At 39.9% G+C, this 15,865-nt stretch overlaps 1 pseudogene; it reads right to left on the reverse strand.

The window, feature by feature from the left end:
- Positions 1–10,609: 10,609 nt before the first annotated feature.
- On the reverse strand, positions 10,610–14,420 carry LOC107829575 (putative aminotransferase TAT2; annotated as a pseudogene).
- Between the last annotated feature and the right edge of the window lie 1,445 nt (positions 14,421–15,865).

A 15,865-nucleotide genomic window follows, 5' to 3' on the forward strand; every position in this document is an offset into this window, starting at 1 on the left:
CAAGTTCTCGTAAAACACCACTTTCCGCTACCGTCTGTACTCTTTAGCTTAAAATTATGGCTAAAACTTCAAAATAGTTCCCAAAAAAGAAAAAGCATCGTGTTATTCTTCTTCCCGGCCGGCCAAACCGGTGGTGCTGCCGACTCTTCAAGCAATCACCCTCGGCCCTTGTGTGATTAAAAAGGACATCAATATCGAAAATCCGCCTAATGTCCCAGACCGATGCGAGCATGCATCTCGATATATTAGTTTGATATCGGAGAAGTACCTCAAAGATATAAAGAGGGACTGTGGCTAGGGAGATGAGGTCGTGGTTCAGATCCTATGCCCCAAGGAGAGCATCACTACCCATGTGAAGGGATTTTTAAGTGTTTACACTTATCCCTTCACACTAGGTCCCCTTGACCCGGTAGTGATCGACTTTTATAAAACATACGAGGTCACCCTTGGCCAGATTCATCTCTCCTTTTGGAGTATCGTGACCATGTTTGCGCTATTTTTCCGGAAAGGCTGAGGGGTTGGAATTCACCCTCAACCATCTTATTCGGCTGTATTGGCCCCAGCTATTCCGAGGGCTCATCAAGATGCAATGTCGGTCAAAGAAATCCTTCTTTGCTAGCAATGATGAAGACAAAGATCAAGGCTGGATGAGCCGTTTCATCAAAGTAAGGACTTCAGATGTTACCCCCCGGGACAAAATGTCGTTCCCGGAGAGATGGACTTTTAATCGTAAGTGGAGTCCTTCTTCCCAATATCTATATATACTCAACTTCTGCATCCAATAATAATATTTTTATCTTTTCTGCAGCTGTTGCTTGGACACCTCATGCTATCCACAACCTCAAGGACTGGGTTCGAAAGTTGGCCGCAACCTCCTCATATGATGAGTGCAAATAGCGCAACCTCCAAGTTTCGGATACTTTTCATATATTGGTGGCATCAACTCATTCATATTTACTTGTGCAGGCATTGGAGACGTCTCCGAAATGAGGCCAGCTCCACCCGGGGAGAAGACTGAGTCCTCGACCCCGAAATTGAGGAAGGATAGTAAAAGAAAGAGGGCTTCAAAGCCCGAAGATACCCAGGACGAGCCGCCCCTTACTCGAAAATCAAGGAAGAAGTCTGGCCACGTGGAGTTGGATTCCGGCATTCAACTCCTAGAGGATGAGGAGAACGAGGGCGAAGAATTGGCACTGGTAGCCCGAACTAGGAAACCCGTCGGGGTAGCCGAACCCTCCAAACTTGAATTGCCTCCTAGCGAAGGGACTCCGAAGGAAGACTCGGGTAAATCCCTTGAGTCCCTCGAGATTGAAATTGTTCCTCCTCCTCCAACAAATACACTGGAGGGGACAAGTGCTGAGAAAGCCGACGCTAATCAGATCGCCCCTAGTGAGGAGCTCGGGGCCGTGACAATGGGTCACTCCCTTTCTCTACAATCTTATTCCGATGAGGCAATCGAAGATGCGAACGCCCGGTTCGAGCAAGGTCCTTGAAGAAGACCCCTTTCAGGGTTGTTTTGCTGGGGTCGATGATGCCTCCGACCTTAATGATGCCTCCACCATTTTCAAAGAGGCTCAACATCTCCTCTATCGGGTAAATACTAACTTTGATTGTTGTAATTTTTCCTTTCTTTCCTTTCCTTTGACTAACATGTCTTCATTTCAAGTATAGGCCATCGCCAAGTTTAGAGCTGAGCTGAGCCAATGTGACACTGAGCTCAGGAAAGTTTCGAGTGAAGAGAAGGCCCCGAGGCTCCTCTATGGCCAAAAGGAAGAAGAGCTTAAGGACCTTCGGGTTGAATTGGCCAAAGCTCGGAAAAATGAGACCGAGATAAATGAGCAGGTGATTGTAGTTTTAACAGAGTATGGCCTTCTTGGCCTTACTTTGAAGGCTAATACTTTGATGTCTCGGCTTCAACAGAAGTTGGAGATGATTGGGTAGCTTCGGGGTGAGGTTGATCAAGTTAGGGTTGACTGCCATAGATGGAAAAAAAACATGGATCAGCTTGCTGCCAACAAGGAAGCCATTATAGCCCAACTGACCTCTGCTGAAACCCAACTTCGAGGCCTTTAAGTGAAGGGTCTGACCCAGGCCAAAAAAATCGAGGAGTTAGAGGCAGAGCTTGCTAGAGCCCGGGCTGAAGCTGTACAGACCAAGGCTGAAGTTGAGAAGACGAAGGCCACCACTGACAAGACCATTGTCGTGTACTTAAGAGATGCCGAGGCTATTCAAGCGGAGCTGAGGGAGGACTCCGACCAAGAAAAATGGAGTAATGATTTGGCCAAGTGCCAAACCCGGAGGGAGACTCTCGAAGAAATCCACACCTGAGGATTCGACCTTGCTGAAGAGATAGCCGAAGCAAAGGCACGGGAAACCGATGCCAGGTTTCTTGTTTCTTCCAATGACGAGGATGCTGCAAGCGGTTTCGGGGACGGGGAAGGAAAAGAAGGTGTCTCCAAGGAAGAGGGGGTTCCTGAAGACAAAGCTGCCGAGGGTGCAATTCTTGAGGATGGCGCTTCCGGGGATGTGACCCCAAAAATAGATTAGGTCTATTTTTCTTTTTTGTGTAAGGGCTCCTTGTAGACGTTGTAAATATACTTTGTAAATCAACTCTTGTAAATATAAGGAACCTTTTTAATTTATCTTCAATTTGTGTTGAATTCCGTTTTGTCTTCATCTCTTAAGGTTTTAGTTAATCCTCGAGCTAAGCTTAAATCAATTCGATACGAACTCAGAATAATGGGACTCTTGAGTTCGAGTTAAGTGAGAACAAGGTCTCGAACTCTATATATTTTGGCACTTGAGCTCTTTTAAGCTGGTCCTTAGGCTCTTATATATTGGCCCTTAGGCTCTTTAAGCTGGGCCAATTCGGCCTCTAGAGAGGCTATGTAATTTTTCCCTCTTTTCGGCTAAAAGACTTAGTGAAAATTTAGTTATGCCTTAGCAGCTTTTTTTCGTACCCATTAGGTTTTTCGAAGGTTCGATGAATCGGAACTTATTAGTAACTTATTTGTGTAAACATAATCGGATACATCTTGAGGTTTTTTTGAAGGCTGATATTATCGAAGCCTTTAAATAATTCGAGGGCTGAATTTATCAAAGCCCTTTATATTTTGCTTTTGCCGAGGGTAGCCTAATTTAACCGATTTTTTTAAATTATTTGAAGGCCTTTAATTTATAGCGAAAGTCGGACGTTTCCGAGCCACATTATTTTGGCCGTAGCCTTTTTACATTACCGTAGTCTTTAATATGGTCGTAGCCTTCAGGTATGTCACTTGGACTTGTTTCCCGATAACTTTTCGAACTTGTTCGAAAAGTTAGTCCCCGAGTGTATTGGCCTTGTCCTTTGTTTCGAGGGGATGCCTCTTTTAGGTCTTATGAATTCGAGTTTTCAGTGACTCGGATGTGCTGACTGTCGATGACAGTCCACGAGTATTTCGGGGTGAATTTGCGTTTTGGCTCTTGAGCCACTTCCCGTAGGATTGTAAGTGTAGAGCTCGTATACTAGTAAGCTTCTTTGAGACAAAGTGTTTTTGATATAAACAGTGTGCTTCTTCAAATAATTGATACATGCGTACATGTTTTGCCGCCGGGGCTCGACTATTCTATATGGACACGGCTCATCTGACCGTTTGGCCCATTAAAAAGTTTTCCTTTTGCGGTCTTCTTAGGCGTGAAATATTTTCCTTGAAAATATAACCTCCAAGGGTGATGCCTCCCAGTATTCGAGGTTGATTGAAAAGAAGTTTTGGATACTGTTGAGTTTTCCTTAGGTAGCACATAGTTGTTGCCTCGTTAAAAACCTTGCCGATAAAATCCATTTGGGACAAAATTCGATCTAAGGGAAAAAGAGTGCTACACATGCTTTAAAACCTAAGGCCTTCGTGTAAAAGGGGTGCCTTCGAGATCGTATGCCTTCGATCGAAAATCTGCAATGAGTTAGTTTTAAACTCAAATGGACAAAAGGATAAAGTACCTTAGCAGTAGTATCGCTTGAGTAATGATACGTTCCAATTATTTGGTAGTTGTTTACCTTCCATTGTGCTAAGTTTGTAGGATCCTTTACTGACAATTCCGAGGACTCGGTACGGTCCTTCCCAATTCGGGCCCAATTTTCCTTCATTCGGGTCTCGAGTGTTGAGGGTGACTTTTCGTAGAACTAAGTCCCCAACTCCAAAGTGCCGAAATTTGGTCCTTCTATTGTAGTATCTCTCGATTCTATGCTTTTGCGCGACCATCAGAACAAGTGCTGCCTCTCGTTATTCATTTAATAGCTCGAGACTAGTGATTTGATTCCTTTGATGCATGTGGAAACCTGGCGATGGGTTTTCCAACCTCGAAAGGGATTAGGGCCTCGGAGCCATATACTAAAGAGAACGGAGTAGTCCCCGTGCTAGACTTCGATGTTTTTCAGTATGCTCAAAGGACCTCGGGTAGAAATTCTCTCAATTTCCCCTTTGCGTCGTCCAACCTCTTTTTCAGGTTTTGAATGATAGTTTTGTTTGTTGATTCGGCATGTCCATTTCCAGTTGGGTGGTACGGTGTCGATAAAATCCTCTTTATTTTATGTTCCTCAAGGAACTCCGTCACCTTACTACCGATGAATTATTTTCCATTGTCACATACAATCTCGGCAGGTATCCCGAACCGGCATATGATGTGGTCCCAGATGAAGTCAATAACTTCTTTTTCTCTGAGCTTCTCAAAGGCTTGTGCTTCCACCCACTTAGAAAAAACAATCAGTCATAAACAAAATAAATTTAGCTTTACTTGGGGCTGTTGGTAAAGGGCCGGCTATATCCATTCCCTATTTCATGAAAGGCCAGGGGGATAGAACCGAATGGAGTTGTTCTCCGGACTGATGGTTCATCGGTGCAAATCGTTGAGACTTATCACATTTTTTGATAAATTCTTTAGTATCTTTTTCCATGCTATCCCAGTTGTAACCTACTCTGATGATTTTGCAAACCAAAGACTCAGTGCCAGAGTGATTCCCACAAGTGCCTTCGTGGATTTCTCAAAGAACATAATCGTTGTCCTCCAGCCCCAAACATATCGCCAACGGCCCATCGAACGTTCATCTGTATAATGTTTCATCCCCATCTAGGGCGAACCTAGCATCCTTGGTTCATAGAGCCCTCAATTCTTTGTGATCTGATGGGAGCTTTCCATTTTTGAAATAGTCGATATACTTATTCCTATAGTCCCAAATCAAACTTGTTGAATTTATCTCGGCATGACCCTCTGCAACCACAGACCTCGATAGCTGAACGACAGTCCCCGGGATGATGTCATCTTCATTAACCGAGGATCACAAATTAGCAAGTGCATCAGCTTTACTATTTTGCTCTCGAGGCACATGATCGAGGGTCCATTCCTTGAAGCAATGCAATGTTATCTGTAGTTTATCTAAGTATCTTTGCATTCTATCTTCTCGAACCTCGAAACTCTTATTTACTTAGTTTACCACCAATAGGGAGTCGCATTTGGCCTTGATGACCTCCTCTCCCAAATTCTTAGCTAGATCAAGACCTATAATCATGGCCTCATACTCGGCCTCATTGTTAGTCAATCTAGAAGTTTTGATAGATTGCCAAATGGTATCACCCATGGGTGGCTTCAAGACAATGCCAAGCTCGGACCCTTTCACATTCAAGGCACCGTCCATAAAAAGGGTCCATACCCCTGATGATGTACCTGAACTTAGCAGTAGTTTTCTCCACTTCGAGTACGAGGGCCAGTGTAAAATTAGCCATGAAGTCAGCTAGGATTTGAGACTTGATGGCCATTTGGGGTTGATATTCGATAGCGTACCCGCTAAGTTTGACGGCCCATTTGGCCAATTGGCCCGATAGCTCAGGCTTATGCAAAATATTTCGAAGGGGGTAAGTGGTCAGTACACATATGGGATGATATTGGAAATATAGCTTTAACTTTCTAGATGCGCTTATCAATGCAAGCGCTAATTTTTTTAAGTGAGGGTATCTAGTTTCATCATCTTCCAAAGTTCGGCTTACATAATAAATAGGGAATTGCGTACCTTGCTCTTCTCAAACTAGTACTCCTCTTACTGCTATCTTGGACACTGCCAAATATAGGTAAAGCTTTTCATCTGCCTTCGGGGTATGGAGCAGAGGTAGGCTTGATAGGTATCGCTTCAATTCTTCTAAGGCTTGCTGGCATTCCGGGGTCCATGCGAAGTCCTTTTTCTTTATGAGCATGGAAAAGAACCTATGACTTTGATCCGATGACCTCGAAATAAATCGACCCAAAGCAGTTAGTCGACTTGTTAGCCTTTGCACGGCCTTCACACTATCCATGATCATGATATCCTCGATGGCTTTGATTTTATCGGGGCTAATTTCGATGTCCCGATTCGACACCATGAAGTCGAGAAACTTAACCGAGCTGACTCCGAAGGCACATTTCTCCAGGTTAAGCTTCATGTTGTATTTCCTCAAGATCTTGAACGTTTCCTACAAATAAGCTAAATAGTCCTCTGCGCGTAGGGACTTAACCAACATATCATCAATGTAAACTTCCACTGTTTTACCTATTTGTTCTTGGAACATTTTGTTAACTAGGCGTTGGTATGTAGCTCATGCATTTTTTAGCCTGAAGGGCATTATGTTGTAACAATAAGTTCCAAATTTAGTAATAAACGAAGTCTTTTCCTGATCCTCCGGGTTCATCTGAATTTGATTGTACCCGGAGTAGGCATCGAGAAAATTTAGGATCTCGTGGCCGGTCGTGGCATAGATCATACGATCGATGTTGGGTAGTGGGAAAGAATCTTTCGGACATGCTTTGTTCAAGTCCTAATAGTCTATACATATTCTAAGTTTGTTTCCTTTTTTAGGAACTACAATTATATTGGCTAACCATTCGGGGTACTTCACCTCCCGAATAGACCCTATTTTAAGAAGTTTGGTTACCTCATTCTTTATGAACGCATGTTTCATCTCGGACTGGGGCCTCCTTTTTTGCTTCACCGATTTGAATCTGGGGTCGACGCTTAACCGATGTGTGGTGATTTTTGGTGGAATGCCTATCATATCTAAATGGGACCAAGCAAAGCAATCCATATTATCAATAAGAAATTGAATGAGTTTTTTTCCTGAGTTTGGGGGTTAATCCCGTTCCAAGGTATATCTTTCAGTCTGGAAGGTGCTCGATTAAGACGACCTGCTCTAGTTCTTCGATCATTAACTTAGTTGCATCGGACTCTTTGGGAACAACGAAGGTTCGGAGTGTAAGGAAATCCTCATCTTCGTCTTCGTCTTCGATTGCATGTTGCTCCGATTCCGTCGAGGCTGGAGGCAGTGATTGCTATTTGGCCGCATGTTTACCTTTGATGTTCGATTTCTTCGAGGTTGAAGGCTCCGGTATCGGTACCACTTCCTCGATTGCAAACATCTCTTTTACAGCATATTTCTCTTCATAGACTGTTTTCACCCTTTCCTATGTTGGGAACTTCATCATCTGGTGAAGAGTTGAAGGCACTGCCCTCATGTTGTGTATCTTTGGTCTCCCGAGGAGTGCGTTATATCCCATGTCACCTTCAATGATATGGAACTTCATATCTTGTATGGTCCCGGCTATGTTTACTAGCAGGATAATCTCTCTCTTTGTTGTTTCGCTTGCCATGTTGAAGCCATTTAGGACCCCGGGATATAGGTACAATCTGATCTTGCAGGTCGAGCTGTTCTATGACCCTCGATCTGATTATGTTTGCTGAGCTACCTGGATCCATTAAAACAAGCTTAAATTGAATTTTATTTAAAAGGATAGAAATTAGCAGGGCGTCGTTGTGTTGCTGAGATATGCCTTCTGCTTCCTCATCGTAGAATGATAGGGCGTCCTCGGGCACATAGCTCCGACTCCGTTTTTCTCTGGTGATCGACACCTTTGGTGCATTTGAATACAGGTCGTTAAGGTACATCGACTCCGCCAATGATCATGTAGATTAGATGTTGTGGCTCTTCTTGCTCATTTTTCCTTGCATCTCTCTCCCTTAAGTGGTTTTTGGCTCGATCACTGAAGAATTCTTGAAGGTGACCTTCGTTGAACAACCGAGCCACCTCCTCCCTGAGCTGCCTGCAGTCTTCAGTTTTATGTCCATCTGTGCCATGATAATTGCACATCAAGTTCGGGTTCCTTTGAGAAGGATCGGTTTGTATAGGCCTGGTCCACTTGGTGTCTTTGATTCTTCCAATAGCTGACATGATCCCTGATGCATCTATGCTGAAATTATACTTCGATAGTCGAGGTGCCTCTACGGGGTCAGTATGCTTATCGAACCCACTCTTACTCATGAGTCCTCGAGAACTTAGGCCTCGATCGTTTCTCCGATCATTTTGAGAGGCGTTTCGACCCGAGCCGATCTTTCTCTGATCAATGTATGGCTGGTACCATTCCTTGTTCAGTCTTGATTTCCTGTCTGCATCCCTCAGTGATCGTCCTCGACCCTGATTTTCGATTGGTAATGGTTGTGTGCATCCGACCAAGTCACATCTGGATACTTGATCAAGTTTTGCTTTAATTGTCGAAATGCAATCGAGCTCCTTTCATTCAAACCCTGCATAAAAGCTTGTACTTCCCAGTCTTTCGAAACCGGTGGTAACTCCATCTGCTCCATCTGGAACCTAGACACGAACTCCGTCAACATCTCGTCGTTCCTTTGTTTTATCTTGAAAACGTTTGATTTCCTCGTGGCCACCTTTATGGCCCCAACGTATGCTTTCATGAAGGCGTCTGCTAACATAGCAAATAAATCAATAGAGTTAGGAGGCATGTTGTGGTACCAAATCATAGCTCCTTTCGGTAGTATTTCTGCAAACTTTTTCAACAAGACTTATTCGATCTCATTTCGTTCAAATCATTTCCTTTGATCCCGCAAGTATATTAAGTAATATGCTCGTTGGGGTCAGTTGTTCCATTATATTTGGGTATATCGGGCATGCAAAACTTTTTAGGAATGGGTATCGGAGCCGCGCTCTGATGGAATGGTTTTTGTATGAACTTTTTGGCGTCTAAACCTTTCAAACCTGGAGGTGCCCCCGGTATTTTGTCAACACGGGAGTTGTAAGTTTTCACCTTTTTGTTATTGTCTTCAATCTTCTTTTCCCAGACTCGATCCTCTTGGTGAGCTCTTCGAGCATCCTCATAATGCTGGGGTTAGACCCGAGTCATTTCCATTCGACCTCTCTGGCGCTGGTTCAGCACGTCGAGTATTTTCATGTTCAGCTACGCTCAGAGTCTTATTCTGACTTTGGAGTTGAGCGATGGCTATCTGCTGAGCTTGCAGCATCTTGAATATCACTTGGAGGCTGATTCCCTTATCTCCTTGTGCTCCTTGGCCACCAAATTGGGCTTCCCTACGTACATTTTCCCTGGTGTCTGTGCCTAAATCCGCGTTTAGAGCAATGCGTGAACTAATATCAACTGGTTCCATATTTGGCACTTCCCCTGGATTTATCGGTAGTACACCGACCCCCGCATTGCTATTTTCTCCAAGACCTTCGTTGTCATGAACATGTGCATTTTGTGAACTAGACATGTTTCAGCCTGAGAATCAAAAAATCTTGACAAGGAAAAGTATAAAAATAACGTGTGTAATGAGAATCAGTAAAGAAATAATCACTATTATCTTTAGCCCAACGGTAGCGCCAAACTGTTTATCTCGAAAATACGAGTAACAATTAAATTTGATTTGTGATTTTAAAGATATGTGATTTAGTTCAATATCAACTAATAATCAAGAAATATGAAGTAGAAATGAAAGAGACAAGTGAATCAAACCAATGTTACTGAGTAGTGGTGACCTCGAGATAGGCCTAGAACAATAAGAACAATTAAGTAAGAAAAGTAAAGTAAGAACAGTAGAGCTAAAGGATGATTCTGATGAACACTATGCAAAAAGTAGAGAGTATATTCTTTCTTCAATGATTAGATGATACTACAAATGATTGGGTCCCCTTTATATAATAGGGAAATCCTAAATGAGGTATATTTCTAGTTACAGTAAGGAATATTCTTGGCCCAGTTGTCTAACCGCTTAGTACGGAATTGTACAATCCTACTTCGGGATATGCGCCATGATCTTGGAGACGTGGCAGGAATCTAGCTCATTCTGTTACAAATCCATAACGGTACTATTTCGGGGTCGAGCATACTTGGTCCCGGTGTTCCTCGTACTCCTACCTCTGATTATTGCATTCTGTCTTCGAGCTCGAGTCTGATCCATCGGGCTCGAACTCGACCTCGCCCGAACTCGGGCTTAGGATGGACCCGCGAGCCTATAAGTCGGAGGCACATGATTTTGACCGTATACGATGGAACCTTCGGCACAATTATTTTTACTCTAATTGATTATTTGATGAAGGAAGTATTGCAAAGCAAGAGGGCGATACTGAGCCATTACAACATTAAATATGAAACAGTACTGTAAGGAAAAAGAAATTTAACTAATACAGAAAAAAGTACAACCATATCAATTACAATAAGGAATTTCTCTTATACTAATTGAAATCCAACAAATTTAATTACCAAACTATTTTTTCAAACTTATTCAAAAATGGAAATAGTAATTCAGCGAAGCATCAATTAATTAATTCATTGTTTTGAGCTTGGAATGCCTGAGGCAGAAAGATTTCAGCCTCCTTAATCCTTCTTCCAGAAAAGATGATTCAACTGCAAATGTGATCCGGAGCCAATTCTTCAGCCCCACAGCAGTTCCTGGAAAAAACTTTATAATGTTACATTTATTGACATTTTTTGTCATGACGTGTTTAGGGTCACATATTCTCAAGGTATTTTTGGCATGCGAAGAAAAGTTGGTCTTTCTTTCTTAAACTCAGTATCAAATCGAACATATTCAGATAAATTAAAACTGATAGAGTAATATTTTTCGTCCAAACGGGCTCTTAGTATTCTCAATTCTTTCATTTTGGTCTACAAAAGTAAAACAGCTTTATGTTCTGAATTGGTGTACTACCAGGCAGTAAAATGACAGCTTCCTCCTTGGCAAGCTTAAAGTAGAAGTCAATATCGTCACTAATATCTTGGAGGAGGGCTGCATTGAGCTTCACCTAAATTTGAGAAAATAAAATTAAGAAGTAGAAGGACCTAAAAGAGAAAAAAGAGAAAAAGTTGGACAAAAGTGTATGAAACATAAGTTTTGTGGAAGTCAGCAAATTACCATAACTACCATTGAGCCTTGCGATTTATAAGGGCAATTGATGCATGGAATCTCCAGTAATTTTTTCATAACAGATATCTGAATTCTTCTTTAGCATTTTGAGTGTATTCCTGAAGAAATTTTCTTTGGTGCTTTCAATTATGGTGGGAACTGCTGCCTACAACAACGAAACACTGAATTAGCAAACATTTTTGCAACGTTACACATTATTTCTAGTACTCATTATAGATATTTACCCTATAAGATGACTTATTATGTAAATATTTTAATATCGTCAACGCATAGAACTTAAACTCGATAAAATTTAATCTTTTTTAAAAAATAAAAGAAAAATAATTTTATTAATCAATTGTGAGTACAATGTTGTTTGTTCCCATGATTCTCCTCTCCGAATTATTTCCTCAATCGAAGGTTAAAATGGTGTATCTCTCGAACGAGAATTTGTATGGTTCTTATCTAATTGTCAATAAGTGTCCGGCTTCATTTTATCTCTTTGTGAATATCCCAGGAATTTAAGGGATTTTCGAGATATAAGGAATTTAAGTTATATAGACTACTAATATAAATATTTTTTTTACACCAGCATAATTTAACTACCTATTATAGTAGGAGATATACCACTTTTAATAAATTAGCAGTTTTAATATTTAATATTATTCTCTTTGCCTTAATTTATGTAGCATTTTTCCCTTCTCGAGATTTAAGCTATGTGAATTTTGATCAATATTATAATTTTTTTTTTATATTGACATGAGAAGAATTGCAGCTTATAGCTAGTACTTTTTGTATAGTTTTTTGAATATTTAAATTTTAATTTTAAAATATTGAGTTAATTTAATTCTATTTAGCTTTAAATATTAGTCAAATTAACTCTCGTAAATTGAAAAGAGGCACATAAACTGGAATGGAGGGAGTATAAGATTTATTTGCAATCATCTTAAAATAAGATAATCTGATTATATAAATATTTCTTGGACAGTCACTCCATTGATCTAAACATAATATGCTTAATAAATATAAAAAAGGAAATTATAGGCTACAAACCTGTATGAAAGTTGCAGGGCCTCCACATATGTCGCAATATTTCTTAATACGTTCGATAATCTGAGAGATGCAAAAGAAAAAAGACTTGTGATGAGTATCGCATATTACAATAAATATTTAGGTTTGATTTTTATATATGGTTTAACAAACCTTAGGGCTTTTGAAGATGCAATTAGGATCGTTAATGACAAACCAACCAAGTCGCCAACCAGGAATTAACCATCTTTTAGATAAAGAACCAAGAGTAAGCACTGGTGCTATTGAACTAAATACTCCCATTGATATAAATGGGTTATCTCCAAAAGCAAGATGTCCGTACGCTTCATCTGCTATGATCACAGTTTTGAGTCTCTTTGCTGTTTCTGCTATCTGATAACAATTAAAAAAAAAAAAAAATTCAAATATTGATTAGTGATTCCCAACTCTCAAGCTAAAATGTTATAAGTGAATGGCAATAGTATTTTGGTCAGCTAAATCTTCAATGGCCTTTAAATTAACTTGCCAACTTTTCTCAGGAACAAGATCATAGTACCTAACTTCAACATTTCTAAAAGCAGCACAAAATGCATAAATTGAGAAACCAGGCCTTGGAAGTAAAATATTAGAATTAGGTCGTGAAAGTATTGATACTGCTATTTCTATAGCTTGTGTGCAACCAGCTGTTACATACACATCTTCTGCTGATAAATCATACGCAAGATCGCTCGACAAGTAACTTGCAATTGCCCTGTTCATTTCACCATTAAAGAAGAAGAAAACTTTAGTATATATATATATATATATAACCCACTAATAGAATACAAATGCATCTTTACCGGTATTCATCACGGCCGGATTCACAGTGTAATATACGGGTTTACGTGAACTATACTAAATATCTGTAAATATTTAATTGTGAACCTAATTACTGTGGGAACTCATAAACTTCTGATAACCATTAGAAATGTTTGGAGAAATTATAGCAATGACATCACGTACGTATTTTAAAACGTTGAGGCAATCTTCATGCATGCATATAAACTTAGAGATGTACATTTCGATTTTTATGCTACTAAAGTTTGAGTACGTATTTTAAAACGTTGAGGCAATCTTCATGCATGCATATAAACTTAGAGATGTATATTTCGATTTTTATGCTACTAAAGTTTGAGTTACGTGGAAAAACTCACATTGGTTTGTACCCATGCATTACGTGGGAATTAATTAATCTATAGGAAAGTCACATATTTTTCTTTCAATAAATACCTATATTTAGATTTTGACACTGATACATAGTTATTGTAGTACCTATTTATTTAGAGCTCAAAATGATCATTCGAGTAATTAAGAATTGACAATATATCCACCAACCCTGATTTCGTGTCTTTGAAACTCCAAAAGTATGATGTAAATATAAAGTATCTTACGTAAAAAATAAAAATGTCTACTATAGGCTAGAATCAAGCATGTACTAATTTATTTCGATTATTTACCTGGTATACAAAAGCCAGGTGAGGGAAGAGTTCTCATTAGCTTTGCATTTCAGAATATATTTACTAATAAAATAACATTTAACGTACGTTATGTCAAGTATGAACAACTATGGAGATAAAAGTGAAATTTATAATATACCACACTAACAGAAGAGAGACTCATTAGTCATGTAATGCAAGTATACATAACAACGGTTAAAGTTACATGCACTGGTAATATAAATTTCTTTTTTAACTATTATTAAAATGTATATAATCGATTATCGAAGGTCACAAATTATTTTTCATGCAATCATACCGGATTTTATATGAAGAGTTACCTGCTATTAGGGATAAATTTAACCTGATAATGTGAGAAAATCTATATATATATATGCACAGAACATAAACTCTAACAACGATTAGATAAGAAAAGTAGATTACTTTCTAGCAGTGGGAAGACCAACAGTGGGAGAATAGCCATTGAATTTGTCAAGAAGAAGGCTCTCAACAACAGCTTCCTTGGCAGCAGCAGTTGTATGAAAGCAAGAATGAGCAGTTGGATCTCCTATTCCTAGTGATATCACTTCCCTCTTATTCCCTTCACCTTCATTATCACTAATACTGCCTATTAACAAGCCAAGAATTCCTTTGATTGTGATATTTGTAGGTGTTTCCACCTCATCTTTTGTGTAATTTCTTTCGCTTCCCACATTATTCTCCATGTTTTCTCTCTGACAAAAATGGAAAATGGGCTCAAATTAAAGAGAGTGTGAGTTTTGTGCAATGCAATCTTAGAACTAATCCTCCATATTTATACTTGTTTCAAAAGGATTCTTCTCAATTTTATACTAGTATTATTTTCAAGTAGATGTTAATTAATGTAGAGGTATACTAATTAGCATCTTTTGTGTAGTCAAAGAATCAAGTTCAGTCAATTAGAGGAACTAATTTGGCGGAGCACATTTATAAATGGTTGAAACATGCAAATTGATGTGACTAATAAAAAATTTAAAACCACCTTTACAATTGGTTCATGCCAGAATGTAGAGGACAGTACACAAATGAAAATATAGCTGCAACGTCTCACTAATTAGGAATTGTTAATTAATAGAGGACAGTACTGTACACGGGTGAAACCGGACCCGTAAGACGGCCCGGTTTCCGATAAAAAAATCGAGGGTAAGGGAGTTATCGAGATAGGTTCCGGGGCACGACGCCCGCCCTCGAGAATATCGGGGTCATGACCCCGGATCAGTCCAAATCCCAAAAAATTTCAGAGAGCATTATCGGCAATTGAACACGATTAGCAGAAGGCCGTAGTATCCGTGACCAGCTGGATATCACGGTGTGGATCTCGTTACGTATCGTCAGAAATCTAGTGGTTACTTAACGGAAGATTTTTACCTTTTATGGAATTGTACCTAGAGTAGGACCCCCCATGATATATAACGGAGGATCTGATTATTCATTGGTAACATTGTAACGCATGCATACTAAGGCAATATATTGTTATTTTCTTTGTTGTTCAAAGTTCTTATTCGTGTTCATTAGTGTTTAGTTATTGTGAGCCTGGATCGAGGGCGGATATTTCATCAAGGCCGAAATCATCCTCCTCAAGTGGTTTGATAATTTACTATATCTTTATCTGTTTAATTTAACGCAATTTACTGTTTGTATAGAATTAATCCGCGTATCCTTAAAACCACTTACAAATTTAGTTGGTATCTGTTTTTTAGGGTAAACAGTTTGGCGCCCACCGTGGAGATAAGGATAATAGTGGCTATTTGATACAAATTTTTACAACACACTGTACTTTACTCTTGCTTTTTGAGATCTTAATTTCAGGCAAATTTAAAAATATCAAACTCTCAGTCTGCTCAACTAAACGTTAATGCTGAATCTGGCCACCACGGCGAGAACAACAATATAGTGTCCCGCAACGAGGTTCACCCTGCTGAGCCCAACGGGGTCCCGGTTGTAGATCCAATCGATGCCAACTCATATGTGTCCATCAACGCTAACTTGCCCATCGACCAGGAAAAAAGCATTCGCAGGGGAGCCAGGTCAGTAGCCAGGGATACGTACGGTGGTGAAAGTGATGGGATCAACTTGCGAGTGATCTTCGAAATGCTACAGGCTCAACAGGCAGCGATAGCCAAATTATAGA

This window comes from Nicotiana tabacum, chromosome 20 (genome assembly GCF_000715075.1).
Source record: "Nicotiana tabacum cultivar K326 chromosome 20, ASM71507v2, whole genome shotgun sequence".
NCBI lineage: Eukaryota > Viridiplantae > Streptophyta > Magnoliopsida > Solanales > Solanaceae > Nicotiana > Nicotiana tabacum.